The sequence below is a fragment of the Wolffia australiana genome, chromosome 13 (genome assembly GCF_029677425.1).
Source record: "Wolffia australiana isolate 7733 chromosome 13, ASM2967742v1".
NCBI classification, from domain to species: Eukaryota; Viridiplantae; Streptophyta; class Magnoliopsida; order Alismatales; family Araceae; genus Wolffia; species Wolffia australiana.
This window is the reverse complement of record NC_135847.1, coordinates 8,565,551-8,583,079: the sequence shown is the minus strand read 5'-3', so window position 1 is coordinate 8,583,079 and position 17,529 is coordinate 8,565,551.

The window sequence follows — 17,529 nt, the reverse complement described above, 5'->3', positions numbered from 1 at the left end:
ACTAGTTATTCCAATCCAATTTAAATATACATATGTTAAAATACATAACTAAAATCTCCATGCTTCCAAATATAAAAAACTTAAAATCATTTTATCTTTGTGGGGTAAATCAAGATTCAAATAAAAGAAGCTTGGCCTAAAAAGCTTAACTTATAAATGTTTTTTATCATGTATGCAACTTGATAAAGGCATGGTTATTTGCATACATTTTAGATGATTCTGGAATTATTAATTGAGAATTTATCATGTTATTATTCAAGTTAAATGAATATTTATGCATTAGCTATAAATTCCAATTTCTGAACATTATGGTCATTTTTAACTAACCCCCTTGACTTCTCTGAAGTTAAGGGGTTTGATTACGGATGAGTATTTTATAGTTACAAATGTGCAGAAATTTTCAGGAACGAGAAGATAAAATTCTTAAGGAGTTGAAGATTTTTTTGGAATTTAGTGATTCTCAAAAGGGGCCTGAAAGAAGCAAATGTTGTTGTGGGCCTTCAAAAGAGAAATCAGACGAAGATGGGCCTCACCCCGACCAGCTCATTTTGCTCTCAAAAGCCTTCCAAAGAAAGAAGCTGAAGATTACAATGAGAACCTCTCAATCTAGGAAGAAAAAGAGGCATAATGGCAAGAAAATATCATAGCAAATGTGCAAAGGGGTATTTTAGTAATTCTTCCTTTGTATAAATACTCTTTTCTCTATCATTTCTCCTCATTCTGGACGTGCTCTAGCAAGTTGATGATGAACAGGACAAGGAATTTTCAGAATCCAGGTTTTTCAACCTGGTTAATGTAAGTTTGTTGAAGTTTACATTCAATCTCTTCTCTTGTTTCCATTGAAAAAATGCCTGATCTTGGCAAAATATAAGGATCCAGACTTAAGAGGAATCATTGAGGGCTAACCCCACTTGCCTTGAGGTTTTAGAAGGCCTAGATTTCCATTTTCCCTTTATTATCTACCCATTTTCCCTCTTTATCAATCACTTTATCACTCTAAAAACTTATTTTCCCTACTTTATCTCTCTAGAATCGACTCTTTCTCTCTATAGATCTTTATCCATATCCCTCAATTGTTCCCACAAAATTTTATAAAAACTCCATTTGCACCTTCAAATTTCATTTCAAACTACATCTACACCCCTTCTTCATTTCAACAAGTTCTCTCCCAAAAATCTGCCCTTCTCTCTCTCGAAAGCAAACCCTCTTCTCTCTCCACATCCTCCATCATTTTCCATTGAAAATTTCAAAAAAGTCGCACTAGAGTTTTATCATTTAGGTTAAAATTTTCAGATTTCGGTTCCTGCTGCCGCCCTCATGCGTTGCCGTCGGTGTTTCGCAGAAACGTCATTCCACCTGCCGATCCATGCATGTGCGGTGTGTGCACCCGCCAGCCAAAAAAATGCCCTGTTTAGCACCTTGTAAATTCCGCTAAGTCCTGACTTAATTGGGTTGACTTAAATTGGCTGACCCAATAGGTTGCCCGACCTGGGCCAAACCAAGCCTACCGACCCTTAAGGCCCAAACCAGAGTCAACGACGCAGCTCAGTCGCTACCGCCACCGACGATTGTTGGAGCAAGTAATTTTATGATCTTAAAAATTTTAAAATTGCCGATAAATTAGGAAAAAACAGGAAAAATGAGGATACAATTATTTTCTACATAAAACAAATCAGGAAAATACCTAAAATTAAAATAATCAATTTCTAGTGATTTTAACATTTAAAAAATTTCTTAATAAATGCATAACTCTCGTTTTTATTTTGTATAGAGGTTCTATTGTAAATTAAATTCCAGAAAACTCTAAAAGTATATTTATTTTTGATTTTTTGTATTAATTAAAAGGTGGTAAATTAGTATAAACTATTTTTAAAGTTTTTCTTTCTATTTCTGCTTCAGTTTAAATCATACAAACTTATATAAATTAACTAAGTATCCAGAAAATCCCAAAATTATATTTCTCACTTTTAAGCTCATTGCCTTCACTCCAAGCTTCAGAACAATTCTGAACTTCAATTTCTGCGTTTCTGTGGATTGACCCATTTTTTGCCCCATAGTAATTATAGAGTATTTAAGTGGAATTTTTTCAAAAATATTGCTGGTTAAGTCTGAATGGAAATGATGACACTAAACCCCTAAATTTGGAATTTAAAATCAGAACCCCTTTCAACTTGGAATCACTTATTTTAGATGACTTTTGAAAGATTTAGAGGGTTCAATCTTGAATTCAGAAGAATTCGACAGTTAACTAAAAACACAGAATTATTTACATCTAGAGAGTCATTTGAGATAATTTTAAATATTTGGTCTAAGACATACATTTTTCGTAATTGTGTCACAATTTTATACCCATTCAGATACTATCATTTCATCCAAATCCTTTAAAACATATGATATGCTTAAGCACCAAATGTCAAATACGAATCAACAAATTTCATTGCAAAGAGAAGCCAAGAGAAGAAGAAAACCAGTAGAAGGACCAACAAATACGGAGAAGAAACAGGGAGGTAGTTCTGTAGGGAAGTCACAATTATATTTGAAATTTGTTATCTTTGATGTAATGTTCTTGTTTAAATGCATGAAATTATTCCCGGTCTTGAGAACTTGTTAACGAGATTGAGTATAGACTAAGTCTTATTGAGGCGAAATACATACTGTTGGGAAATTTATTATTCTTGTTAGATATTTTTGGTCGACGAGTTAAGGATTTGAGGACCATAAAAAGAATATTTTGGGGGCCAAATTGAAGTAGGACAAGAGCCATCATTTCACATAATACTTTGGGGTTCGAGTATGACAGTACTTCACTACCTTTTTCTTTGTTTGCATCCTTGTTCAGCCCTATTGCCAAGTAATTTGCTTTAGAGGCATTCACATGAGCATGGCTACGACTCAACAGCCCTTGGAACATATACCCCTAAAAAGCATTAAGGCTTAGCCCAAGCTGTCTAAAAATAATAGTTTTGTCTGAGATTTCTTTTATATTAATTCCTAGTCATAAAATTATAGGGTGATTAACAAAGAAAAATATAATAAATCTAGAGAACATAATTCACATTCCCTCTCTTAGGTTAGAACCAGAATTGGTATCTAGGAGTAAATCATATGGCTAGGGATAGGGGCTTTGGACCTTCTTCTTTTGATGGAACAAGCTTCTCATATTGGAAGAACATGATGATAATATTTGTTTTCGGGAATAATGTAGCATGGTGGAAAATATTGTGTGATGGAGGAGGAGCAAAGCTTAACAAGGGCAATGAAAATGAGTTATCACTCAACTATAGATTCATTTACTTTTTGTTATGTTGCATCCACCCATATGAACCTAGAGAACATCTTGCCTCTTATTGCGGCTCGACACATGTGGGATAAATTATTACCCGTTCATTAAGGTATAACAAGGATAAAAGAAAGCAGTTTGCCAACTACAACCACTAAGTTCGAGCTTTTCAAGATGAATGAAGGTCAGACTATCAAGGACGTGATGCGACGCCTAGACAAGCTCCTAAACTCAATCAAGTCATTTGATATTAATTTTAAAATCTTGAGTTCTCTTTTGATGAATAGATCATAATGGTAACTACAATTTAAGAATCAAAAGACTTTGATGAAAAACCCATCGGCGAGCTAGTCGTTCACTCATCACCAATAAGGAATAAAAGACAGATTAACAGGTCAGTCCAATCAAGGCAAAGGATGAGAAGACAAAGGTTATAGCTTTGAATATGGAGCACTCCACCATGAATGAGAGCAGATGGCCATTCTCTTTCACAATCCAGGATGGCTCAAGAAGAAAAGTAAGAGATTATCCTTCCTAAAGTAAAAATATGTTTTTACTGAATGAAAAAGTGGCATTTCTTATCTGAGTGATTTTAAGAACAGAATAAAGAAGAAAGGAAAGGCAAGATGAAGTATGTAGGTGACCAATGAAGAAGAAAAGTCATCTAAAATAGCATGCATCTCATGGAAGTGAAGAAGAAGATGGAGAAGATGAAGAGCATGCATCTCATGGAAGGAGCTGAGATCTGAGAGGAAAGAGGCTGAATTTTGCCACATGGAAAAATCATCCTCAGGTGACGTTAATTAAAAAATTGTCATCTAAAGTTGATTTTATCGATAATAAAAAGCTGAAGAAATATATAGGTGATGTTTTGAGCAAATATCCAAATGCTAAGCTAAGCTATAGTAGAAAAAAAGAAAGAAAATATATTAAAAAATTTACAAATGAAATATCTAGCCTACAAGAATAACATGCTACATTAGGAGAATAACTTGATAGATGTATATCTTTCAAAATAATTTGGAGTAAAATTGATCTTAACAGCAAAATTGATGAACTATAGCTGGATATCAGTAGAGTTTTAAAGGAGAGTGAGAGGTTAGAAAAAGATATAAGTTTTCGCAATGAGGAAAAGGCAACCGACCGACAGACTCCATACCACAAGGGACCCCTGAGGGTATGGTGGATCCAAAAGTGATTTCGCAAATCTGAGACCTGGTAAGTCCTCCTGGTTTTGGTTTTCACTGAGAAGGGAGTGGCTACCCACTTTTGCTTATAAAAACTACCACCGGTCAGGTCAATTCTGCTTTGGGGCCACCCCTCTAAGTTGATTGAAGAACAAGAAGAACTTAGGATTTCTCATAGGATGGACAAAACTGAGATAGATGACCCAGGTAAGAAATTTGAAAAATATGCAGATAGCTCAAAGGTCCTCAACATGATATTGGGATCTTACATACCATCCTTTATCAAGAATGGGCTAGGATATGACCATTTCTTCAAGTTTACAACAGCTAAGATAATGACACTCATAAAGAAGAAGGATGAAATAGCAGATACCCATACTCCAAAGAAGAAGATAACATGAGCACCAACATCAATGGATGAAAAGATTAAGGATAAATTAATAAAAATATGCTCAAGTAGACCCGATTGAGGGAGAGAATACCTAAGAGGTCATATCCCATTCATGAAAGTGAATGGACAGATAAAAACATATGGACAGTATGATTCTTATCCATGTGAGCTCATGCATCCTATTGGCTGACACAACGATAGTAAAATTGTTATGCCATATGGATATAAATATGGTCATATGTTGAGACCACACTATGAACATGACCATTCCTGTAGATATGCTTCTCCAATGAATTATCCCTGAAGCTACTCAAAGATATAGGTTCCCACCTGGAGATACCACACCTAACAACTAGTTAGATTTTCATCATGTCTATATCACTACACCTATCCCATTTGCTAGGATGACATGGGTTAGGAAATTAACCCAGAGCTAGTTCATGTCAACAACAGTCAAAGAGGAGTTGGTACTTAGATAGCGGCTGTCCAAGACACATGAGTGGTGACTCATCATGGTTGCACACATGAAAAGGAAAAAATGACTGAAAGTCATTTTATGATACAACAAATGTTGACAGATCCTAGGTATGGGATAAGTGAGTATAAATCACAAGGTTTTATGTGAAATGTCCAATAGTGAAATGGCTTCGTCATACGTTATCCAGAATTAGCTTGTTGTGTAATAGCAACCAGCGAGCTGAATTCACAAATGACACATGTAATGTCGTTAAGTCCACTATGCTATAACCATTATTTAGTGTAAAATGATTACATAACATTTATCTAATAGATATAGATGCAATCAGTAGAGAAGACAGATGCCTTAAAGGAAAAGGAAACGAGACCCTAATCGTCAAATCACATAGGTGTCTTAGGCACATAGGACGTCATCAACTAAGGATACTGATTAACAAAGTATTAGTTAGAGGCATACAAAACAAGTTTGAACACATGGAGAGTGTGTGCTCAACATGCCCTAAGAGCAAAGAAGTGAAGGAAAATTTTGCATCAATGCTATGTGTCATACGGAAACATCACTTGAGTTGTTTCGCATGGACATATTTAGGCGAAAGCAGACTCAAAGCCTGAGTGTAAAGGTATACCATCTGGTCATAGTTAATGACTGTTCAAGACATAGCTGGGTGGAGTTTCTAGCGCATAAAAACTAAGCCTTTGAAACTTTCCAAAATAATTTGAATAGACTCCAATATGATTTCCAATTGAGGATTATGATAAGCAATAGAGAGTTTAGAATAGTTTATTTACTGATTTTTTTATGATAATAAGATGATACATCAGTTATCTGAGCATAGAAATCCCCAATAGAATGGTCCGGTTGAGAGGAAGAAGCAATCCTTCATTGAGATGTTGAGGACTATGCAAGAGGAATATGAGGTTAAGAAGTTCCTATGGGCAGTGACAATGAGAACACACTGTCACATTTAGAACAGGATGCTCATGAAATCTCATATGGAGAAGACTCTAGATGAGTGTTTGAAAGTGAATAAACCTATACTCGGATACTTTCAAACATTCAGATCCAAATGCTACATCTTTTAGTATCAATGGAAATGACATACGAAAATTTGCTCCATCTACTCGTGAGGATATTTTAAGCGGATATTTGGAGATGTCAAGAGCCATTCGAGTGTATAATGAGGCTTCAATAAAATTTCAAGAATCCATACAATAAAATTTAATGGAATTAAAGAGGCAAAAGTGGATAAAGATATTAATAGTCTAGATTATAACAAAAATAATGAATGCATGAGGACTCTAAATAAATAAATTATTGAGAGAGAAAGAAGTACATATCTTATCAACTCTAATGATAATGATGAGGATGAGGTAATGGGTGCAGAGATCAATAAACTAAGAGAGCAACATAGAAAAATCAAACTACCTAAGGACCACCCACAATAGAAAATTTGTGGCAGTCCTATTGAGAAAATTAGAACTCAATCCCCCTTTAGAGATAATGTAGATTCAGCCTTCACAGCTTAAATTGAATCAAAGAAAGTGTATCAGGCTTTAACAGATACAGGTCGGGTAAATGCTTAATAATCTGTAAAACTAGGATTCTAAGTTATTGATACTAAGTATCACTAACCTTGGTCAAGTGATGAGTTCCCTAGATTTATCAATTATTTTATATTCTTCACTAATAGGGGACTGAGAACCAAACAACAGAGAGCAACAAGACCAAGTTTGAGGACATTTAAGCTAAAAACCAATGTGTAAGAGTTTTAGGACTTATTCAATTTTATTTTGATTAAATGGAGTGTAAACAAAAGTGAATTATGAATTTACCCATTAAATAAGCTTTACTGATTTATTATAAGTGTAAAAAATCCAGGTAAGTTTTGAACACGTCTTAGTGATCTTTAGATATTTTTCTTATTTTATATCTGATTTAATTCGTCGAAATTAAATCGGGAAGAAATTCACAAGAAAATAAACTTTTTCCTGTTGAACAAACTTTGGTCGAAAATGTAATTTCGACCAAGATGTACGAGATTCTGTTTCACCCCACACTTGTGGGATCTGCCAAGTGTAGTGAGTGGAATCGGGTGTGTTCTTGGGCCAATAACACCCAGTTCCCACAAAGCAGGTGGTATAGAGAGAGAATTAACCCCTTATCTAGATTTCTACAACAAGCTATCAAGATTAGTCAAGGAGGAGAAGGGTAGAGAATAAAAATTAGGTTACCTCGCTGGTAGGCCTCTCCTTCCACCTCCACAAGTCCTGGAGGCTTCTCACTTCTTGGATCCTTGGGCAGCTCCAATGTAAAGAGAGAGAGACATGAGGGAACCCTTGGGAGAGGGAGTAGAGACAGAAGGACCTCTATTTCCCACCTAGACCTTGTCAGCTCACCTTACACTGGGCCCTCACTAACTCTCAGAAATCTAGAGAGAGAAAGAGAGAGCAAGAAAATAATCCTCTCCCCCTGTCACTAAAATTCCAAATGAAAATTTAGGATGTCTTTTACAAAGGAGTATAAATAATTTATAGGCCTGCCATAGATAATGGATCAACTTGATGGGTGAGAATTGGGCATAGGCACATTAGTGCCAATTCTAGAAGATCAGAATCCTTTTAAAGGGTCTCTTGGAGTTTCTTCTTTGGTCTTCTCTCATGAGGAAGACCCATTAGCCCAATGAGATTTCCTTTGGCTTTGTGAATGAGTCCCATGGTTCTTTCATAAGATCAATTTTCCTAGTACTGAAAAAGGTCCAAAATTCTCCCAAAGAGGAGGTTAGATTCAGACCACTTGGCTGATTCGCCAAATGCATCACATTAAGTACAAACAACTATACATTTATCCAGTTATAATAAGCCAGTTAATATCCAGTTACATCCAGTAATTAGTAGATTCAGGAACCTCTAAAAAAACTATTCATTTATCTGAGATTCAGACTATCAGGATTAAACTATAGATAGGCAACAAACCAACAGTCAGAATTCACATAAATCTAGCTACTCAATCTAAGATTAAACCAGCATAATACCTTCTATTGTAACACTAATATAGAACTAATGTCCAATGGTAATTTCTGTCGAATCAAGTATCTTAACCATGTATCAAAGTGTGTCTCTCTCTCCTCTCTTCTTTGTCTCTCACTTCCATCTCTCCTTAACCCTGTGTCTCCAATCTTGTTATTGCTAAGGATCAAAACATCAAGAATTTCTTTAAAAAGCATTAACCGCCATGGATGCAAATAATGACCATTGCGAATCATGACGAGGACCATCATTGATGGGAGATGACTATTGCTAAAGGGCATGCTGAGAACAACTACACAGAACATTACTCTCTATCTGTCTCTCACATGTGATCTGTCTCTAATGCTCTTGTCAATGGCACTCTGCATCTTCCCTCTCTCTCCCTTCCCCATCTTTTTCGCTTTCTATCTACCTTCTGTTTTCAATGTCTATCTCTCTTTATAACTCTCTCGCTCTCTCTCACCATGTTTTATCACTTTGTCTCTCATAGTGCCTCTCACTTCACTGTTATATGTCTCTCTGTCCTTCTCTTCCTCTATCTCAATCGCTGATCAGTTCATATTTGTCTCTCTTGCTTCTAAGATGAATGTTAAAAGTGACAAACATAAATGCCATGGGCACATTATAAGCAGACACTTGTTTAGTCATATGTTGTATGTCTCATGTCTTCTAACTTATTGCTAAAGTAAAAGTTTTGTTATCGTGCTTAGCATTTTTCTCTTGCAAGGCAGTATTTGATTATGTATAAGTTTCTATAACTATGTATGTATTAGGTCATTAACCGCGATGGCCATCCTTTTAGTCCGTGTGTAAGTCATCCCCTGATGGAGCAGGAGAGTCCCCTCCGTCAAGGATGACATCGAAGCCCCTGTCATCACCGACGACAGCCGCCGACTCGATCCCCGCCAGATCAGCACACAGAGGCGAAGGCGAAGGTATCTTTATAATTTAGATTTTCGGGCCATATCCAACCGCGAGGCCCTTCATTTTGTTCCCTCATTCTATTTTGTCTGTATTTCATTTTTCCTTTTTTTTATTTTTTAAGGGGGCCCTATGCCTAACGGGCCCCCCTTGTTGGACCTCTTTCAAGGGTCCCATTACCATCCCCCTGTAAGGATTGTATTGGGCGCCCAAATCCCTTGGTCAAGGTCAAAAAGCCCACCACTCCAAGATCGTGGGAGAGAGAGGAAGAAGAGGAAGGAGAGAGGAAAGGGGCGATCGCCAGCGCCGCCCGCTGCCAGCGCCGCCCCAAGGTTTCCAGCAGCTGCCCACGGCCGTCTACGTCTGCCCACGCCATCCCGCAGCCCCGCTAGAGGCCGCCCCTGCATGAGCGGCCCCGCCGGAGGCCACCGATGCATCCCGCGGTCGCGCCTGAGGCCGCCGCCACGTCTGACGACTCCGCTTGAGGCCACCGCCCATCCCGCGGCCCTACTCGAGGCCCCCGCCACATCCCACAGCCCCGCACGAGGTAGCCACCGCGTCGCGCAGCCTTGCTAGTGGCCGTCGTCGCGTTCAGTGGCTCCGCCGCTGGCCGTAGCCACTGCATTCCGTGGCCCCATCAAAGGCCACCGCCACATCCCGTGACCCCGCCAGAGATTGCCGTCGTGCTCGGCGGCTTCACAATTGGCTGCCACTACGTCCCACGGCATCTAGTGGAGGTCGCCACCACATCCCACGGCCCCACTCGAGGCCGCCACCGCATCCCACGGCCCTGCCTGAGGCAACCACCGCGTCTCGCGGCCCCGCCTGAGGCCGTCGGCGCATCCCGCAGCCCCAAGGAGGGCGCCAATGTATCTTGCGACCCCACCAGAGACCACCGCCACACCCCACGGCTCTACCGGTGGCCGTCGTTGTGTCCTGCAACATCCATCAGAGGCTGCCACCTCGCCCGCAACTGCGTCAGAGGCTGCCGCCATAGTGTTCGCGCCTCCACCTGAGGCCACACCCGTCACATCTACTCCTTTGTAGGAGGCTGCCACCACGAACCGCGACTCTGCTAGGCACTGCCGATGTGGCCTGCACCTCTGCAGAGCGCTGCTGACGCACCCCGCGCCTCCGCCAGACGCCGCCACCATAGCCCACGCATCTGCTGGGTGTCGTCGCTGCTCACACCGCCATACTACCGCATGAGCTTTCGTACGTGTCGTCGTCGTCACCGCCGTCGTCGCTGCCATCGCTTGCGTCACCATTCTGTCGCCGTAGCACTGCCTCACCATCCGCGCCGTCGCTGCTTGTGCTGCCGCCGCCACTGCCGCACTCCGTAACCCTACCCTTCCAACTCAGCTTCTATGTCACCACTCTTAGTCGCGCCACACCGCCAGATGAGCGACGCCTTGCCGCCTCTGGCTCAGCTCCATAGAACCCGCCCACTGATATCTCTACATCGACAAACATGTGACTCTGGGATGACGTTGCCAAGAGGTACCTCCCTCCTCTAGCCCCTCGTTAATTATCTTTTGTCGTATATCTGTCGACGGCATTCCACCGGGCTCGGGTTACGGCAGGTGAGAGGGTAAACAGAAAAGAGAGCATCCAACAAGCGTCTTCCCTGGTATGGGCGACCCCGTCCATTACGTGAGAGCACCAATAGTTTAATCCGTTCAACACCGTAGACTCCTGGTCACTCCAACGAGGGTCAGGAGGTCACCGTCACCATCATTGGATGCCCGCCCAGGAGCACAAAACCCGGCGAACCCCATGAGTCGGGGCATGCACGTGCATTCACCTAGGATTGCATCGCATCATGTAGATGCATCTCCATAGGTTCCCCCGATGGATGACATCTTCAACGACGTCCATCCCAATCCCCGTATCTGAGCATCGCCTTGGTACACCACAGGACGATATCAGCAATGTCGTTCTACATCATGCCCTAGAAATAATTTACAGATAATCTTGACTCTAATGAAGTCAAAAATGAAAACCTGAATGAAATAGGAGCAGTTTACTTATTTTATGTTTTTTCAAGACAGCAAAAACTTCAATGTTCATAACATCAAATTAGATGAATAAAAGTATGCTAGTGTACTTTTTTATCGCATATTTTTAGATTTGCACTAGCATTATTCACCATTTAAAGATAAAATGAGAAAATGAAGATTTATTTTCCTAAGCTCTATTTTTATTTATTTTATATATTTTTTGGACTAACCCCACTTGAGTCTTTAATATTCAAATGTATTTGTCACATCCTCTTGGATTTTTATTTGAAAAACAGGACATAGGTAAATACAATGGTGAATTTGAGATATGTATGGGAGGAAAGTAGATATCTAATAGATAATAAGAGGTGGCCCAATATACAAGAGGCCCATTCTAGAAGCCCATTCAATTCTACATAAAGACCAGGTCAACTAAAGGCAAGAATTGTGGAACTGACAATAATTCAAATTTGAAAGGTCTATTTTCAAATCTGAGAAGGAGGGCACGTGGGTCCAGGCTAGAAATCAAGAAATCCTAGCCCTCCAATCCTGTGGAATTAAATTCAATGGCTGGAGAGCTAGGGCACTTCTATTTATTCTCTTCTCCACTATCTATGTATGTCATCTTGGATTTGTGCTCATAACTTGTTGTTGGAGGCCAACAGGATCAGTTGTATTTGATACATTCTTGTTCTACAAAAGTGTGGGAGAGAGAGAGAGTTCAATGGTGATCGAGAATTGATAAGCCGAAAATAGGGGTGAAAATTACGCAAATTTTTAGCCCTTGTCGTTGTGAATTATTTCTCCCAACTGAGCACTATGCTAATTTGATTATATCCTGATGCTTTCAGCCATTTATGGTTTGGATCCTTCGGATAGGTGGGCAATATGTTTCATGGAGAAAGAGCACCCCTTGCCCTTGGGGGAAGTCACAACAAGGTTCGTGTAATCTCCTGAATGTTTGATTTGAATTGTCTCTCCATTTTGTCTAGGTAAATATTCCAAAAGATATCCTAGACTTCAAGCTTTCCAACGCATTAAACGGCACTCAGACATACCTCCTGTAGCAAAAGTTACAACGATTTCCATCCACTACTTGTTTGTACCGCAATTTTGCTGCGGGAAGTGGGGCCTAAGGTTCTATTTGTCTTTAAAATTTATTTCTTGACCTCAAAAATACTAAAATAAAATCATTAAAATAATAATAAATTACTATAACTTATAAGAAATTACATAAATATATATTTAATTTATTTAAAATAGTTTTTACTTGTTTTCTATCATTTAGTTGATTTGCTTTTAGAAAATAGTTAAAGATCCAAAAAAAATATAAAATCATCAAAAAAACTTATTTTAAAATATATTTGAATTGCAATCTACTCTCTCATTGCCTGATCCTTGTGGATTTGACCCTTACTTACCATATTCTAAGGAACGAAAATAGTATAAATATTGTTGCATAAATCAGAGCCTTAAAGCGAATTATTTAACCCAAATTCTGGTTTATCAAATCTGCAGTTGATGGGCATCAGTTTTAATGCATTAGATTTTTCTAGTTGAGGGAAAAAAAGAGCTCCACATGGTCATATAGTCTTTTTCATATGGTCTTAATTTCTTTTTTTAATTTTATTCTGACATAGTTCATTGTTGGATATGCTTCTATGCTTTATCGTAGGTTGAGCAAATGCAAAGCTATACTTTGTAGGCAAACAGATAGCGAGGCAACAGACTAGGAATCAATACAGGAATTGGTCCACAACCTCTAAACACTTGAGCTCTGTTTCTGTAAGGATAGACAATCTCAATCTTAATAATCTATTTATAATTTTCCCACAATTAATTGTAGATTATCAAAAAAATCCTCAATTAATTTATCATCAAGTACCAATATGCATCTAGCAAAAATTTGTCTCACAAAAATATAGCAGTCTCCATCATGTAGCACTATTTTAGACTATTATTTAGCTGATAAAGGTTTCATTTTATAATTTTTCACTTGTATAGATCTTAATATTAGCATCTATATTATTATTTTATTTCAAAAAACAATTCGGAAGGGGTATGACTATATTCCATAGTCACTATATTTACTCAGAATAAAATAATTTATATCCTGAAGCTCATATATATCCATACATACATATATCTATACATACATATAAATATATACATATATATGTCTCTGTGTGTGTGTGGTCAGCCTGATTCCATTTAAGATCACTTTCTACTTAGAATTACACATAGGTTCGTTGAGCATATGGAGTTTCTTGGAGTTAGTAATTACTAAGATTATCCTAGAAGGATAAAATGATATTATGCTTCATAGAAGAGACCCAATGTTCTTTAATATTCTCCATCTAAAACATCGTTAATGTAAGTCCCGGGACGAACGTATGGGATGGTTTTCCTATCGTCGGATGAAAAAGCTGTCCCGTCTGGAGGTCTCGGACGATGGACGATAAGGGATGGACGAAAATCCCTCGGATTTGCTTTCGACGGTTGAGATCTCGCCATGTGGCATTGCTTAATGAATTCCTAGACTTTTGCATCACAGTCCCTGCTTTTTTTCACTCGCACAAACTGAACACCGCCCAAACGTAATTGTACATATGTCCCTCCACTTTCTCTCTCCTCCATATTTCCCTTAAAAACTTAGAAAACTATATTAAAATTTTATATCGTGATTTTATTTCATCCGGGACGAGGGACAGGACGGTTTTTCTCTGGATGGGATGAAACTGGCAAAGTGGGGATGCGGATTTTTTTCTTCAATGGACAAATCCCTGGACAGGATGGTTTGGACGAAGTTGAAATATCTAGACGTTGGACGGGACGATCTTCGTTCCATCCCGTCCATCGTTCACGTCCCAGATGATCCGGAACTATACCTTTAAGTGATTGTACATTTTTCTGGTGCTAATAAGTGATTGTAGACTCCACTTGGGAATCCAAATATTTACTGTAGGCGTACAAATTCAACAACTCTGATAGGATCATCAACGCATTAAATGTAACTTATGCTTCTTTCAGTATTGATCCAAATGAACTTTCACTCGTTCCATGACACGAGAAGTAAGAAAAAGAGAACTCTGAAGTTGACCGTTGCTTGGGTTATGCAAATGGGGTTGCAAATTGATGCAGGACGGGAATGGTCCTGTGCAGTTGTCGGTGGAGATGTCCCAGTATGGTCCTGCGCGAGGTCCTCAACTCATCGGTCCAGAAGGTGTCTCTATCTTCGTGTGGGCGATGCTCTACGGATAGTCGTGTAGGCGATGGTGGCAGTGTCGGCGAATGGCGTCGGCGAGCGGCAGCGGCAAGCGGCGTCGGCGAGCGGTGGGCAGCGGCGTCGAGCGGGGGCGGTGGCGTCGAGCGGCGGCGATGGCAACGACGCCAAGCGGCGGCGTCGAGCGGCGGTGGCGACGACGTCGAGCGGCGGCGGCGGTGGCAGCGGCGGCAGGGGCGGCGGCGGCGGTAGCGTCAAGCGGCGGCGACGGCTGCAGCGGCGGCAGGGGCGGCGGCGGCGGCGGCGACGAGCGGCAGCGGCGTCGAGCGGTGGCGGCGGTGGTGGTGGCGGCGGCGTCGAGCGGCGGCGGCGGCAGCATCGGGCTGGACCGGACTGGGCCGCAGGACTGGGCCGCATGCTGGGCCGCAGGTCTGGGCCGAATGCCTGGGCCGGAAGCAGCCCAATAAGCAAGGCCACGAGGTGCTAGGGCTGACGCAGCAGCCTCGGGTTGCGTGCCATTCGCCAAAGAAATGGCGCCTCGAGACGCGAGCCGGGGGCGGCTAGGCAGCTGGCAAGCGCCGCCTCGGGGCGCGGAATTCTGGCGCCTCAGGGCGCGGTTTCGGCGGCTGGGCCTGGTGGGCCCGGCCAGTTGGAGCCGGCCCATTAGGCCGGACAGCTGGACCTGGGCGCAGGGTGGCGTGGCCTGGTCCAGCGGCTGGGCGGCGCGGGGCGGCGCGGAGCGGCACGAGGTGGCGCGGAGCGGCGCGAGGTGGCACGGAGCGGCGCGAGGTGGCGCGGAGCGACGCGAGGTGGCGCGGAGCGGCGCGAGGTGGCGCGGAGCGGCGCGAGGTGGCACGGAGCGGCGCGAGGTGGCGCGGAGCGGCGCGAGGTGGCACGGAGCGGCGCGAGGTGGCGCGGAGCGGCGCGAGGTGGCGCGGAGCGACGCGAGGTGGCGCGGAGCGGCGCCGGCAGCGCAGGGCGGTGCCGGGCGGCGCGGGGCAGCATTGGATGGCAGGGGGCGGCGCCGGGCGGTGCAAGGCAAGACCAGGCGGCGCAGGGCGGCGCGGGGCGACGTCGGGCGGCGTGGCAGCGCGGGGCGGCGCAGGGCGGCGTCGGGCGGCGCGCTAAAGCGCGCGGGCGCGGCTAGGCGATGCGGGCGCGGCGAGGCGGTGCAGGGGCGGCATGGCGACGCGAGCCGCGGCGAGGCCGCACGGGCGCGTCTTGGGGGCGCGTGGCGCAGGCATCGGCGAGGCGGCGCGGGCAAGGCGATGCGGGCAGATGAACGGTGCCGGCGGCGGCGGCGGCGCAGCCAGAGGCGGCAGAGCCGCTCTAGGTCACTCGGACCTTTTCCAAAAAATTCGTTTCACTCAAAGGGAAAATCTATCTACTATTTCATGAGGGGTTCCTTTTATAGGAACCTTGAGGAAAATAAGGGAAAAACAATTAACCTAAAAAGATGAAAATTTAAACTACCTACGAAAAAAAGTTGCGGATACGTTGAGGGCTCTGCCATCACAAATCCTGAAGGGTCGGCTTGGTTAGACCGTCGATTAAAACTTACCTGGCCAGCCCAATATACCTGAAGACAGGGCAGGTCTCTTGCCAAATTCATTACTGCCAACGGAACGGCGTCAAATCATTAAACTAATGTTAATTATTTATTCCATATATTTTCAGCTTACGGCTAACGCGTCTGATAATTCCTATTGACATGTTTTAAGCCCGAGGTGACCGTTGCGGCATTGCCATCAACTTAACGGCGTCTGATAGTTCCACAATTCTTAATTATTCACTTCATAGTAAAATATTCTAACCAGGCAGGCTGGACAGTTGTGATGGCTGCAAGGAATATCTCGAAGTTGTGATGATGGAGCAGGTGAGAATTTGACCTTTGAGTCCAGTCCTAGAAAATACCTGGACAAGTATTAGGTGATTTAACGAAAAAACGGAACGTTTTTAGATGCCGATATAAGATATATGTTGTTGTTCATGTACCAACATCATTAAATCAGGGAAATCAGGGAATAAGTTAGGCCGATATCCTTTTGTCACATATGTTCAGATGACCATAAAATTAGTGATCCTTCCTGAGGTCGGAAAGAAAACTGAAGAAAACACTTCTCCGCTCAATCCGGAACAAAACGGAAGGAAAGATGCAACATGCCCGCTAACGGACGACTGAAAGGAAGATCCATCCGTCTCAAACTCTCTCCATTTACTCTCATTATTCATATGAAAAAAAAATACAAGTCAACTCCTCGCATGCAAAATGACAGCACGAACGTCCATATCATCGGCGGATCTAAAATCGTTAAAGAAATAAAGTCAAACCCTCGGAAGCCCGTGTTAGCGGCATTCCACTAAACAATAGATGACGAACACTTTACCGAAGAGGCGAAGAACAACTCGCGGCTTCCTACTAAACAAGCCGCCGGCATGGCTAGACTAAATCTATTTGCATGCCAGCTTGCCTCTTCTGTGGAAGACATTAAATGTCTGGTCTACATCGCATCAACGCGCAAGGTCTAGAGACACCTGAAATTTTAACCCTTCCAAGGCCCAAAAACACACTGTTACTATATTCCCAAAATCATAAAACAAGTTCAAGAATATCTTAATGAAAACAGTTCAATCTCGATGGCACCCACAGGAAGGCATGAGCCTCGCAGCAACTTAGCTTATAAGTAGGGTAGCCGCTCGCCGAGGCAGACTAAGAGGGAGCCAAGTGTTCAATCACGATGGCCTCCTGGGGGCGTTCGATAACGGGTATCCTCCTGCTTGCGTTGTTAGTGGCAACAGAGGTCTCTGCACAGCCTTTCTTCTTCTTTCCTCGTCCCCCTCGTCGTCCCCGTCCAATTTTCGTTTTCCCTTTCCCGTTCCCATTTGCACCGCCACCTCCTCCTCCTTCGCCTCCTCCTCCGCCGCGTCCTCCGCCACCGCCATCTCCCCCTCCTCCACCGTCTCCTCCGCCACCGCCATCGCCTCCTCCGCCGCCTCCTCCCTCTCCCCCTCCTCCACCGTCT